We start from the raw sequence: 13,051 nt of genomic DNA, 5'->3' as shown, positions 1-13,051 counted from the left end.
CACTGTAATGCCACAACCAACATGGCTGTGGCATTACTGAATTTGGCAGACAATCACTGCATGACGGGCTCTGTAAAGAGCCGCAAACATGCAGGGCAGGGACCCGAACTCCCGCCGAGCAACCCCGGAAATGCTTGACACTCGAGCACCACGCACTTCCAAGCATGCTCGCTCATCACAACTCTTGATCACAACATTTAGGGGGTTAAACAGCCAGAGGCAGTGCTGACATCATCCCTGGCTGTTAGTGAAGGAGCTCGGCCACTAGAAGCACTGAGCTCCTGCTGTGATCAGGCAGGAGGTGCTGATACACGGTATGAGTGCAGGGATGGAGGGCATGGGTCACAGCAGCTATTCCCATGTTGCTTAGCTGTCACTGAGAGCTGTCTGCACTGAACTGTCACTGTATATTTACTGTGAATGCTGCCAGATCTTCTTTGCAACTACATGTATGTAGCAAAGTGTATATACAGTACATGTACACAGACTTCTGCATACTATGTGTAATATCTGTATACACACATGGTCAAAATTGTTGGTACCCCTCGTTTAATGACAGAAAAACCCACAATGGTCACATAAATAATTGTTGAAAAGCAATGTCTGACTTTCATTTCATAGATCTTTTATTTATTATTACTTTTGTCAGATTCAAGTTATTTCTGTGACCATTGTGGGTTTTTCTGTCATTAAACGAGAAGTACCAACAATTTTGACTGTGTGTACAATCTGCTGTATTTTCTTTATAGCACAAATACATTAAGATCTTGCCTTATCCATCCATACATCCATCCATCATATCCATGCCATCATTCACTGCAGTGATGGGGAGTACTGGATAATTATTGTCATTGCTGTTGTAATATTGCTTTGTGAATTACTTCTGTTCAGTTCAGTGTCCTCTACAGGAGGTTATGCTGATGCTGTGTGTATCAAGAGAAGTGGGAGAGGTTTACTTGGAGTTAAAGGTCTATGCTCACTGCTGGCTTACAGCCCAGAAGGAGGAATAATGCAAAATGTAATAATAAGACAGTCAAATATTCTGAAGACGAAGTGATCACTAAGACAACATAGCTGGTACTAGGGTACAGAAAGTGAAGCAAAAAAGCACATAAGAAAACATGAAACTTGGCATCAAAACAATATGGGAATCTTGAATGGCGTTATTCTCAAACATTTCTGGCAAAACTCATTGCTGAGTCAGGGCAGTGAACAACCTCTTTAGCCCCTTCACCCCCTTTGGGTTTTTTGTTTTTGTGTTTCCGTTTTTTTCTTCCCCTTTTTCCCAGAGCCAAAACGTTTTATTTTTCCATCAACATGGCCATGTGAGGGGTTGTTTGTTGCATGAAGAGTTGTACTTTGGAATGAGACCATTGGTTTTATTTGAAGTACTGGAAAACAGGAAAAAAATATAAAAAGTGTGGTGAAATTACAAAAAAAGCGCAATTCCACAATTGTTTTTTTTAAAAAATTTTTTAACATGTTTTAAATGCTAAAACTGACTTAACATTATGATTATCCAGGTAGGTCATTAGGGTTAAAAAAAAAAATTGTAAAAAAAGAAAATAAATAAAATCGCCATTTTCAGAGACCTGCAGCATTTTTCATGATCCGTGGCTGGGTGAGGGCTTATTTTATATGTGCTGAGCTGACGTTTTCATTGATACCATCTTGATTGCAAGTTATTGCATTTTAATGCAATGTAACAGTGACCAAAAAAAACAATTCTGGCATTTTGATTTTTTTATCGTTACGTTGTTTAGCGATATAATTAATTATTTTTATATAGTTATAGATCGGGCTATTCTGAAAGAGGTGATACCAAATATGAGATTGACAGCGGCATTTAACATATTAACAGCCGGATGGATTGCAATTCCACTAGCGGCTGCTAGGGGCACATGTCAGATGAGGAAATCAGCTGACGTGCTGGAAAAGATATAGGCTCATCACTGGAGCCTGCAGCAAACAGGTGCAAGGCTACATTGGACGTACCTATATATCCAAGGTCATAAAGGGATTAAGTGTCAAATATCAGGCCATGTAGAAAAAACACTACAATTCACATCAGAGTGTTCTGAAGCCTGACAAAACTGCCCCTTTAAAGCCTTGTTTTAACTACACTTACTGTATAGTTTAGTGCATAAAATAGTCCTGCAAAATTTACCTAATAAAAAATAATAACACATTTCAGAGGGTACTTGACACTTTTTTTCTGAAACTTACAAATAAATAAGAATAAAATATAGATTACAGAAAGTGTACATACAATTATTTGACAAATCCCTTGAAGACTATGGCAAACTGTATTATCATGTCTTTGTATAACATATAGTATAGTTACAGTATCTATTAAATACATCTATAAGTAGGTATCAATATTTGAATTATTAGTATAATTACAAAAGGTATTTTTTACTGTGAAATATGTGACTTTAGAGCCTAAAGATATATATATATATATATATATATATATATATATATATATATATATATATATATATATATATATAATGTTCTGGACAAGACCAATAAACTATATCCTATCATAAATCACAATGTGCTTTTGATGTTTTCTTTGTTAAGATATCGAATATTTCTATATAATGAATACAAAGAGTGGCAAATATCATTACTACTTTAAAAAACTCTATAAAATTATATAAAGCAATCACACAGTTTCCCTTTTTAAGCCTTACATTAATAACTTCACAATGGAAATAAGACAGCGTATTTACATCTAACAGGGTTGATAGCAGATGGGAAAATAAATCATACTCGATTTTTTAGTTATCCTGCCAAAATAACCCTCTGGCACTTTAACATAAATCATTTAAAACACTAGGTTAATGCAATACACGATACAGAAAGATAGTCCTATGATTTTTCTTTAAACTGAATTACAAAACTTGCAGTCAAAGCAAAGTTAATTCTAGAAGACTATTCCAGGGATTTTTTTATTATTGCCTACTCCCTTAGTAGTGTGTGTACAATGTGTAACCACTTCAAGTTCTCACAAATTAATATATCTGTGCTCCTAGAGTACAAGTAGTTGACTGCAATTGATAAGAACAGTTACATTTCAGGGATGGCAGGAATTTTGTCTGTGCCATCCACAGCAAGATCTTAATACAAAGCTAACCAACTCCTGTATATGCTGGGACCAGAACTTTCTCCAGTACCAGCAATATTACTAACAACATGTTCCAGTCAATAGAGCCAGTGGCATGTGAGTTTGACAGAGTGAGAAGAATATAAAAAAAATGATAAAGTGATCAAAAAGTTGTATTTATCCATTAATGATTCCAGTGAAAATTATAGCTTGTCCCGCAAAAAAAAAAAAAACAATTTCTCACACTACTCCATCAAGGAAAAAATTTGTAATTTCTGGGGTTCAGAAAATTGTAATAAAGAAATAAAATCAAAATATTTTAATTGTGTAAAAGCAACAAAATATGAATTTGGCCGGCGTCACACTGGCGAGTTTTACGGACGTAAGAGCGCAGAAACTACGTCCGTAAAACTCGCATTACATACGGCACAATTATTCTCAATGGGGCTGCTCCTATTAGCCGTATATTATGGTTCAGTATTATACGGCTTTCTACGGCCGTACAAAATCGCAGCATGCTGCGTTTGTCAGCGTATTGCGCAAATAATACGCCAATGAAAGTCTATGGGGGCGAGAAAAATACGGATTCCACATGGACCTGCAGTGTGACTTGCGAGAAATACGCAGCGGTGTTAGTGAAAAGTCGGTAATTCAATTGCCGGCTTTTTCCTTCTCCTTCACAAACCCGACATGATATGAGACATGGTTTACATACAGTAAACCATCTCATATCCCCATTTTTTTTGCATATTCCACACTACTAATGTTAGTAGTGTGTATGTGCAAAATTTGTGCACTGTAGCTTGTAAAATAAAGGGTTAAATGGCGGAAAAAATTGGCGTGGGCTCCCGCGCAATTTTCTCCGCCAGAGTGGTACAGCCAGTGACTGAGGGCAGATATTAATAGCCAGGAGAGGGTCCATGGTTATTGGCCCCCCCTGGCTAAAAACATCTGCCCCCAGCCACCCCAGAAAAGGCACATGAGGAAGATGCGCCTATTCTGGCACTTGGCCACTCTCTTCCCACTCCCGTGTAGCAGTGGGATATGGGGTAATGAAGGGTTAATGCCACCTTGCTATTGGAAGGTGACATTAAGCCTGATTAATAATGGAGAGGCGTCAATTATGACACCTATCCATTATTAATCCAATTGTAGGAAAGGGTTAAAAAACACACACACATGATTAAAAAGGATTTTAATGAAATTAACACAGCGGTTGTTGTAATAATTTATTGTTCTCGCAATCCATTTGCAGGCCCTCGCTTGGCAAAATAATAAACGCACAATATACATACCTTCTGATGTCAGATCACGTCCCACGATGTAATCCATCTGAAGGGGTTAACTAATATTACAGGCAGGAGCCCTGCTAATGCAGCTGTGTGCTCCGTGCCTGTAATCCCCGGCGAATGAATGAAATGTAGGTCATTGACCTACATTTCCTTCAGTCGCGGTGAGGCGCCCCCTGGTGGATGTCCTCATATGACCTGGAGCGTGGGAAAAAGTTCCCAGGCTGCAGTTCATGAGAACATCCACCAGAGGGCGCATCACCGCGACTCAATGTAAGTACAGATCCTGCTTTCCTTTCAGCACCCGGGGATTACAGGTACCAGCGAGTGGTTTATCGCAGCTCGTGCCTGTAATATTAGTTAACCCCTTCAGATGGATTACTTCGTGGGACCTGATCTGACATCAGAAGGTATGTATCTTGTGCGTTTATTATTTTGCCAAGCGAGGGCCTGGAAATGGATTGCGAGAACAATAAATTATTACAACAACCGCTGTGTTTATTTCATTAAAATCCTTTTTAATCATGTGTGTGTGTGTTTTTTAACCCTTTTCAACAATTGGATTAATAATGGATAGGTGTCATAATTGATGCTTCTCCATTATTAATCTGGCTTAATGTCACCTTCCAATAGCAAGGTGGCATTAACCCTTCATTACCCCATATCCCACCGCTACAGGGAGTGGGAAGAGAGTGGCCAAGTGCCAGAATAGGCGCATCTTCCAGATGTGCCTTTTCTGGGGTGGCTGGGGGCAGATGTTTGTAGCCACGGGGGGGCCAATAACCATGGACCCTCTCCTGGCTATTAATATCTGCCCTCAGTCACTGGCTTTACCATTCTGGCGGAGAAAATTGCGCGGGAGCCCACGACAATTTTTTCCGCCATTTAACCCTTTATTTCAGCAGCTACAGCACTGAAATTTTGCACATACACACTACTAACATTAGTAGTGTGGAATATGCAAAAAAAAAGGGGATATGAGATGGTTTACTGTATGTAAACCATGTCTCATATCCTGTCGGGTTTGTGCAGGAGAAATGAAAAGCCGGCAATTGAATTACCGGCTGTTCACAGATATCGCGCTGAATGAAATCTAAATACAGAATATATATATGTGTGTCTCAATGACATATATATATATATATATATATATATATATATATACTGTATATATGTTTTAATGAACATTTGAGCACATAAATCCATTAGATGTCGGTTTTGCAAGCCTGCGCGAAAATCTCGCAGTACGGATGCCATACGGATTACATACGGAGGATGCCATGCGCAAAATACGCTGACACACCCTGACTACGGATCACTTTTTTGGGAACATTTCTCCGTATTACGGCCGTAGTACGGACGTATAATACGTGGCGTATTGTCTTACGCCGAGTGTGACGCCGGCCTAAAGGTATCATTTTGGTATTGTGGTGATCACATTGTCACAGAGAATAAGATAAAATGTCTAATATATCCAATGCTTGTTCATCTTGCCACCAAGAGTATAATAAAAAGTGATCAAAAAGTCAAATGTATGCTAAAAAAAAATGGCACTAATGAAAACTATAAGTTGTCACTCAAAAGTTAAGCCCTTATATGGGCCTGCTAACTGAAAACAGCAAAAAAAGATCTCAGAATATGGTTATCCAAATACAAATTACTTTTTCAAAGAATGTATTTACTGTACAAAAGTAATACATAAAATACAATTACAGAAATGTTGTATATTCCATGCTATCCACACAATGTAGTTAACATTTTACTTGTACAAGTAGCATGGTCAAAAGCGTAAAATTTAAAATGCAAAAACATTATCACTATTCCTGTTTTGCCTATATTGCTTACTCCAGTAGTTTGTTAATAAGTTATGTGCTTCCCAAAATGATGGCAAATATAACTAATAAATAAATAAAGCAAATACCTCAAATGTCTATGACGTTATAAAAAAATAAAGTTACTTTTCCTAGAACACAACAGGAATACATTTCAAAAAATTGTGTCATAAAGGCCAAAACTGACTACAACTCCAAGGCGAAACATTTTTTGCAGTATGGTCTTCCTCCTTTTCCAGTGCTGCTCCAGTCGTCTTCTGCACCATGTTACTGGGATTGTGCCTAGTAGCTTCATGGCGCTTTTCCTTCTTATTTTATGTATATGGCTATGTGCACACGTTGCGGATTGGGGTGCAGAATTTTCCGCACAAAATCTGCATCTCCTGGTAGAAAACGCAGGTGCAGATTTGCCACGGATTTTATGTGGATTTTGTGTTTTTTTGTTGCGGAATTTATGCGGATTTTGTGTGATTTTCTGCATTTTTACCCCTGCGGATTTCTATAATGGGAGGGGTCAGAAACACTGCAGTTCCACACAGAAGAAGCAGCATGCTACTTCTTTTGATCCGCAGCGGTTTTCATGCCGATTTTTCCACACCATTAGAACAGCATTTTTTTCTATTGATTTACATTGTACTATAAATCACTTTGCGGAACTGCAGTGTTTCTGAGTCGAAAAATCCGCTGCAGATCCGCACTAATTCTGCATCGTGTGCACACAGCCTGAGATTCAGAACGAGGTTCTCATAAGTTTACATTAATGAAGGCACCAATGGTCTGTTCTGTGAGCCAGCAAATCAGAGCTGTGATCATACGATACAAAATGGGCCAGTAGGACCGCTTGAAACAATTAACCCTCCGTCAGGGGCAACTGATCTGACAGGTGCAGCTCACTTAGTTTCATTTCTCTATTTTCAGTGGTTTGTCTGGGAAACACCCTCCTCCCAGTACCTTCCTAACTATAAAGGCTGTGTGAAACCTGAGAAGCCTCTTGTGCTGCAGAGCTGCAGGAGATCAGATATCAGTGTTTTGGCTTCTCCGGCTCATTGCCCCTGAATGCGTCACACCTTTGACGGTTAGAATTTGCTGTTTTTATTCATCCCAATTTTTTTTAGCTTGTTTTATGAATAGCTAGTGCTAAATTTGTGGATTTGTCATAGAAGGTTTTGTTAGAAATAAGAGTGTGCTTCTCAGTCACATTGCGCCCTAACACATATTCTCTCTCTTGCTTCAGCTTTTCTTCTGAAATGGCGAGGAGAATATTTGACTTGTCCAATGCCCTTCATGTTGAGCAAGTACAAAATATACTGCTTGATGATGAGACAGACCCCTTACAGCTAGAAGATTTAGGGGAAGAAAGTGACATTGATTCAGAAGATGATGTGGAAGAATGTCCAGATGTGTCTGATACAGATCAAGATGGAGAGAGTGAGGAGGATGCTCAAGACATAGAAACATATTACTTTTCTGGTTATTAAACATTTTTTTTCCACCTGATTATGTGTATTCTCTTTTATTACATTCCTATTAAGGTAACTGATCACTTTTAGAGCATTGAAATTTTTTAAAAAGGAAAATATAGCCAATTTTCTAGCCTGTGCCGGACAGGTGCAATGCCCCTAAACTCGTTATGAAACATATTGCCCCTGATGGACGGTTAAAGACAGCAATGGGTAAGCATTTTAATGCACACACTTTACCCATGGCTAACATAAGGGGAAAAGAAAGTGCTTCTTTAACACCTTTATGACCTTTGATATATATGTATGACAAAGGTCTCTTCCCTACTTTTGATGGGGGCATGCACACAGTGCACACATTTTTCCCCACATATGATCACTGATTTAATCAAGACAACATGAGCCTTAAACAGTCACAGGTGGAGTGGTGCTCCACCCTCGAATGTTAACTAGTTAAATATTGTGGTCAATCAACTGATTTAACATGTGCTTGCCGGAAACGCGACATTCAACCCACCATCGGCATCCCTGTCACACGATTGTGTGGTGCTGCTAATTTGTCATTTCAACCGGGGTTCTGCATATGACCCCGTGCCTGTCATTACAAGTCTCCAATGAACGCCAGTCCGTGGAGCGTTTATAGGAGATTGGGATTTCTGTTAGACGTAACAGTGCTGAAACACAATAATGGGTGTTTAAACCTCTAATGCCACTGTCAATAGTGACAGCAATATTGAGGAGCATCGCACAGTGAGTGAGCATCCATGAGCACAGCATGATCACATTTTGCTGATGGCCTCCATGATGACCATCAGAAATAAGATGGCCATGAGGTCATTGTTCCTGCAGGGAAGGTTGCTTGTGAGCAGCTACTAAAAGAAGGAGCTGACATGCCTCTTCCCCTGCCTGTCAGATGTTGCTCTGATACTCTGCAGTGCAGAAGCATTGCAGAGTAATAGATCAGTGATTCATAACTGTACAGTGATGTGACAACCTGGGACAATGTGGAAAAATGTAAAAATTTCTTAACCCCTTCATGATCCCAGCTTTTTTCGGTTTTGCGTTTTCATTTTTCACTCCCCTCCTTCCAAGAGCCATAACTTTTTTTATTAATCTGCCAATATGGCCATGTGAGGACTTTTTGCGGGACAAGTTGTACTTTTGAACGACATCATTGGTTTTTGCATGTCATGAATTAGAAAACAGGAAAAAAATTCCAAGTGCGATGAAATTGCAAACTGCAAAAAAAGTGCAATCCCACACTTGTTTTTTGTTTGTCTTTTTGGCTAGGTTCACTAAATGCTAAAACTGATCTGTCATTATGATTTTCCAGGTTACTAGTTCATAGACACCAAACATTTCTAGGTTATTTTTTATCTAAGTGGTAAAAAAATTCCAAACTTTGCTAAAAAAAAATTGTGCAATTTTCTGATACCCGTAGCATCTCCATTTTTCGTGATCTGGGGTTGGGTGAGGGCTTATTTTTTGCATGCCGAGATATTTTTAATGATACCATTTTGATGCAGATACGTTCTTTTGATCGCCCACTATTGCATTTTAATGCAATGTCCCCAAGACCAAAAAAACGTAATTCTCACTTTTCTAATTATTTTCTCGCTACGCCATTTAGCGATTAGGTTAATTTTTTTTAATTGATATATCTGGCGATTCTGAATGTGGCGATACCAAATATGTGTATATTTGATTTTTGTATTGTTTTATTTTGAATGGGGCGAAAGGGGGGTGATTTAAACTTTTATATTTTTTTATTTTTCATATTTTTTAAAACATTTTTTTTTACTTTTGCCATGCTTAAGTAGCCTCCATTGGAGGCTAGAAGCTGGCATAGCCAGATTGTCTCTGCTACATAGGAGCGATGCTCAGATCGCTCCTATGTAGTAGAATTTCTACATTGCTATGAGCGCCTACCACAGGGTGGCGCTCACAGCAATCTGGCATCAACCCCCATAGAGGTCTTCAATAGACCTCTGGTTGTCATGCCGACCCATCGCTGACCCCCGATCACGTGACGGGTCAGCAATGCGCTCATTTCCGGCCCAATGGCCAGAAGCGCTAGAAGTGCTGATTGACAGCGGCATTTAACTAGTTCATAGCAGTGGGTGGATTGCGATTCCACCCTCTGCTAATGCGGGCACATGTCAGCTGTACAAAACAGCTGACATGTCCTGGCTTTGATGCCGACTTACTGCTGATGCCCACATCAAAGCAGAGAATCTGACCTCGTATGTACTATTCTGTCCGAGGTCAGAAAGGTGTTAAAAGAGTAAACTATTTTAAAAAATCCCCAAATGAAGAACAAAAAAAAATGAAAAAAAAATCTCCAATAACTAAATATCTAAATATATAAAAAAACAATAAAAGTACACATATATGGTATTGCCGTGTCTGGAACGACCTATCCTATAAAACTGTCCCACTAGTTAACATCTTCAGTGAAAACCGCAAAGAAATAAATAAAAAAAAGGCAAAAAAGAATACTCTACCATCATACCTCTGAACAAAAAGTGTAATAAAATGCAATAAAAAAGACAAATATAAAAAAAATTGTAAGTTTGAAAACATCACCTTGTCCCGCAAAAAGTAAGCCTCCATGAAGCTCCTTCAGTGGAAAAATTAAAACAATAAAGCAGAGCTCTCAGAATAAAGCGATGCAAAAATAATTATTTTTTTCTATTAAATAGTGGTATTGCTGTAATCGTACTGACACAAAGAAAAAAGCTGCCTTATCAAATTTTACCATAGGCAGAACAGTATAAAAAATAACAATTCATGAATTTCTGTTTTAGGGATCGAAAAATGTCATATGCCCAAAAATGGTACCAACAAGAACATCAACTCCTCTCACAAAAAAAAGAATGGTACATGTCTGTTGGCTGAAATATGAAAAAAAATATAGCTGTCTTAATATGGCAGCAGCAGTCAAACATTAAAACTCAACATAAATCTGGTATTGCTGTAATTGCACCGACCCAAAGAATAAAGTTGTCTAATCACGTATACCACACAAGAAGGTTGTAAAAAATAAATCTATTTCTTCATCTGCTGTTAATTTGTTCATTCTGCCTACCAAAGAGCACAATAAGGCTCAGCTCACATTTATCCTGCACTCTACGCTGTGCACTTACACTGGGTTTTTTGTGTAAATCTCTGAAATACATGATTCAGATGGAACCCCCAGCGAAATAGTGAATATAATGAGGCAGATAGAGGAACTGTAGAAGCCATAGGACCTGTGATCTTGCGGTGTCTGCTTTTTTAGACATGCATAAAAGTGTGGTTAATCACAGTCTTGTACATTTCTGAAAAGAAGGACAATGCTGAACAGAGGCCAGATGGAGTCCAGAGTAACTTTGCTACCTCACTATAGTGAATGCATCCCTGTCATGTCACTCGGATATTTAGATGAAAACCCCAAAGTAAGTACTCAGCATAGTGTACTGGATAAATGTGATCCTAAATGTTATGTGAAATGTTCCCAGCAAAAGATTCAACTCACTCCACAAAAAAAGCAAGTCCCCACTTAGGTCCGTCATCTGTCAATGGAAATAATGGGGGTTTCCACGTTACTGGTTAAAGGCTCTTGAAAAGTGAAATGGCTCCTTATCTCTCAAAAGAAAATCATCAATTTCTGCTCCAGCAAATCTAAATGCACCCCTCCCTTCTGAGTCCCAGTGTGTCTAAACCATATTTGGTGCTCACATGTTTTGCATTTTTGCAGTGATGAGAGCATGCCTAATTTACAAGTGCATGCCTCCAGAAGCATGAGCTGGTCATAATGTACTGATCACTAAAACATACTGATCACTTCATCACACTGGTCACTACAATGGTAGTTTACAATTTTCACTCATCAACATCCACTACTGCTTGTTTCTGGAAAACACCCATGGAGTAAACATCATCACTACAGCTGTAGATAAATTCCCAAGGGGGTGTAATTTCCAAAATGTGATCACTTGAAGGGGGATTCTGCTCTTCTAGCACTTAGGGGCTCTGTATATGGAGTCCATAAACTTCTAAGAAAATCTGCCTTCCAGGAGACAAATAGAGCCCCATCCCTCCCATGTCTCACCATGTAGTTAAGCAGTACTTTACAACCATATATGGGTTTTTTTCTACATTCAGACATTGTGGGACAAATTGTGGTGCCATTTTTACCCATTTCCCAGAATGAAAATGTAAAATTTGGGGCTCACACAGAATCTTGGTGGTAAAAATGTAAATTAATTTTTCTTCACTGCAAAATAGTATAAAATTCTGTGACACACCTGTGGTGTCAATATGATCACTGCAGCCCTAGATTAATTCACTGAGAGGTATAGTTTGTAAAATGAGGTCACTTATTAGTTGTTGTGCTGTTCCGGCACCTCAGGGGCTATGCCAATGTGACAAGGCACCCTCAAACCAGTGAAGCTAAATCTGCACTGTAATTTGGTGCTCTTTCCCTATAAAGCATTGCTTTGTGCTTCAATAGTAGCTTTCGACCACATATGTGGCATTGGTGTACTAAGGAGAAATTGCGCATTTGTTGGCATTCATTTCTCTTCTTGTCCTTGTGAAAATGCAAAATTTAGGGCAAAAAATCATTTTTGTTGGAAATTGATGCTCAATTTTATAAGCTTCTGTGAACCTCGGGTTCAAGGTGCTCAATACATATCTAGATAAATTCTCTGAGGGGTCTGCTTTGCAAAATGGTGTAACATTTGGGGTTCCACTGTTTAATCACATCAGGGGCTTCCCAATAACAACATGGCGACCTCTAATTATTCCAGCAAATTTTACATTCAAAAAGTGAAATGGCTTTCCTTCCCTTCCGAGCCCTGCTGTGTTAGTTTTACCATACATATGGGGTATCGGCATGCTCAGGAGAAATTGCACAACAAATTTTATAGTCTATTTTCTTTGTTATGCTTGAAAAACTGAAAAAAAAGGTCTGAATGAAAATTTTTGTAAAAAATAGTTACAAGTTTATTTTTTTTCTTCCACATTTTATTAATTCCTCTGAAGCACCAGAAGGGTTAAAAAAACGTTGTGAATTTGGTTTTGAACACCTTGAGGGGTTTAGTTATTAGAATGAGGTCAATTTGTGGTATTCTATGTCATATAGGCCCCTCAAAGTCACTTTAAATTTGTGGCGGTCCCTAAAAAAAATATTTTTAAAATTTTGTTGTAAAATGGAGAAAATCACTGGTCAACTTTTAACCCTTATAATTTCCTAACCAAAAAATAATGTTTCAAAAAGTGTACTGATGTAAAGTAGACATCTGAAAAATGTTATTTATTAACTATTTTGTGTGATATGAATTTCTGAATTAAGGGAATGAGAATTAAATTTTG

At 38.4% G+C, this 13,051-nt stretch overlaps 1 protein-coding gene and 1 long non-coding RNA gene across 3 annotated transcripts in view; one reads left to right on the top strand and one right to left on the bottom strand.

Annotated features, from left to right (window-relative positions):
- LOC143775873 (bifunctional heparan sulfate N-deacetylase/N-sulfotransferase 4-like) overlaps window positions 1-13,051 on the bottom strand; it is a 1,078,686-nt gene that overhangs the window by 876,703 nt on the left and 188,932 nt on the right. The window lies entirely within an intron of this gene.
- On the top strand, window positions 7,157-7,730 carry LOC143775841 (uncharacterized). Its single transcript, XR_013215721.1, has 2 exons — window positions 7,157-7,308; window positions 7,468-7,730. It is a non-coding gene; the product is annotated as an uncharacterized LOC143775841 (long non-coding RNA).

The sequence above is a fragment of the Ranitomeya variabilis genome, chromosome 1 (assembly GCF_051348905.1).
Source record: "Ranitomeya variabilis isolate aRanVar5 chromosome 1, aRanVar5.hap1, whole genome shotgun sequence".
NCBI classification, from domain to species: domain Eukaryota; kingdom Metazoa; phylum Chordata; class Amphibia; order Anura; family Dendrobatidae; genus Ranitomeya; species Ranitomeya variabilis.
Note: the sequence above shows the minus strand (reverse complement) of the source record. Positions and strands in the feature narration are given on the sequence as shown.